Genomic DNA, 2,515 nt, shown 5'->3' with positions numbered 1-2,515 from the left:
AATTAATGACTCCACATTCAATACAAAATAGTGGGGAATTCAGAAGACTCTACAGGCTTTTGCAGTTTTGCAGTAGAATTTCAGTGACAGTTAAAGAACATATTCTTTGGGGAGTACGTGTAAGGGACACAACTCAGATTTAAGGGTGAATCGGGAAAGGAATCCTAGTGGATTTCTAGAACTATATCTTGATTTGTAGCAGAAGGCTCAAATTGCTTTTTGAATATGTTGCAAGTCAGTTACCAAGGGAAATAGTATGAGACAGAGGTTATTGTATCAAAAATGCTCTTGTGACCAGTACTTTATAGGAAAGAAGGACAGTATTAGACAGAATGAACTGCAATGAACTCACAACAGACACAGAGCTTCAGCCAACTTCATGGGAATCCCTGCAGCTGGCAAGGTCCATCAGAATAATCCCAAGTTGGAGTGAAGGCCAGGCCTTTATCTCTCTTGTATCACCCAGACATGGGATGTAGGTGTCCGGTAGGACAGGTAGTGATCCTGAGTGAGTCAGATATCTTGAGCTGAGGGCAATGCTTCTGAGCTGAGATCTCAGAGCTATCATGCATCAGCATCCCCGGGTCTGTGGAAATTAGTACTGTAGTCCTGAAGGGCAAATCGGGACACAGCACAACATCCATGATGGAATAAAGAATTCAAATCTGAAGATTAAGTTAGAACATAATAAAAAAGTATTATTAAAAAAAGAGAATTGGTCAGAAGACAATGTTATGCATAAGACCTTTTCTATAAACTAGCACAGAGGTGGGTATACTCAGTGACCACTCAACCTCTGACAGAAAAGAGATGGAATAAACAGGGGTTGTTTTTTTACATTTGAATCAGGTATTTAGAATCATGAATTAAGTCCAGTGATATTACTGGACATCTGGTTGACTGATGGCTCCACTCAGGTGGGAACACAGGAGAAACAAAAGGTTTCTGGAAATCCAGAATGGTAAGTTTTAGGTATAGTAAGTTTGGTATATCTGTGAAATATCCAGCTGATTACACGCTCTAAAAAACAGAACCCAGTTGGTTTCATGAGAGTAGAATGCTCAGAACCTCCTAATTTATAGATTTCTCTTTTTAACTCCTATATATACAACTAAGAAAGAACATATGTAGCTAAAACACAAATTCTCATAAAATTAGTTCTGCACTTAAACTTTATTTTTTACCAGTGAAAATACCTTTTAAAAAATATTCCTTTGGGGCGCCTGGGTGGCTCAGTCGTTAAGCGTCTGCCTTCAGCTCAGGGCGTGATCCCAGCATTCTGGGATTGAGCCCCACATCAGGCTCCTTCGCTAGGAGCCTGCTTCTTCCTCTCCCACTCCCCCTGCTTGTGTTCCCTCTCTCGCTGGCTGTCTCTGTCAAATAAATAAATAAAATCTTAAAAAAATATATTCCCAAAGTAAAGCACTTTTGAAAATCCTCTCCTGCAAATTCAGAATCACATAGTCCTTAATGACTCTCAGCTTGTGAATGGACCACAGAAAAAGTAAATAAACACACGCACAGCAAATCGTGGGGAAGTAAGAGAACACACGATGTGATGTACTATATGGCGACTAACATATCATTAAAAACAAAAAAACAAAAAAACAGAACACACAGTGGTGTAGTTCTCTCTGTGCCCTGCCAAGGGGTTTCATTGTTCCAGAAATGTCTGTGGAAAATGTAGAAAAAGAAAGTTGGGGAGTCAGTTACACCGACTCACACGCTGTTAGCAGTAAATCAAGACACTTTCTCTTTCACATTTCATTTCTCCAGTCACAGTCAGAGTTATATTAGACTTTTTGGTAAAGAAAATTATAATCTAGGGGCACCTGGGTGGTGCAGTCAGTTGAGCATTTGACTCTTGATTTCAGCTCAGGTTATGATCTCAGGGTCATGAGATCAAGCCCTGTGTTGGGCTCCAAGCTCAGCATGGAGTCTGCTTGGGACTCTGTATCCCTCTCCGTCTGTCCCTCCCCCACCCCACATGTGCACTCTCTCTAAAATAAATAAATAAATCTTTTTAAAAAGAGAAAATTATAATCTATTCCCTTTATCATAGTTAAGGAAAAAAAAAACATTCAACAGCGGCTTACTGAAAACAGGAAACAGCAGCAAGTGGAAGAGAGCAGGCTTGAACATTTTGCGAGCATAGAAACATTATATTTACATAGTTTGCACATTTGGAAAGGAGGGAAAAGCAATCATATTTTAATCAGTTGGAGACCAAAATAAAAGCCACTGTAATTGCAACATATCCCTTTCATTTCTCTATGACAAGATGGCAAGTTCATACCTGGCTCTCTATGTTTGCAACTAACAGATAACTATTGTGCTGACATGGCATGGAGATATAATACAATTTATATACAACACAAAAATACAAAGTCAGCAAAATATAGCTGACAACAGTCTTTTGCTAGTAACGGTTAGTAAAGTAGGACCATGCTGGAGAAGCAGATCCAGCACCATACCCGAGCAGCGGCGTATTGAAATGATGCCTATGGGTAAATGG

Source organism: Ursus americanus, chromosome 25, assembly GCF_024610735.1.
Source record: "Ursus americanus isolate L20-20 chromosome 25, mUrsAme1.1.p, whole genome shotgun sequence".
Taxonomy (NCBI): Eukaryota; Metazoa; Chordata; class Mammalia; order Carnivora; family Ursidae; genus Ursus; species Ursus americanus.
Note: the sequence above shows the minus strand (reverse complement) of the source record.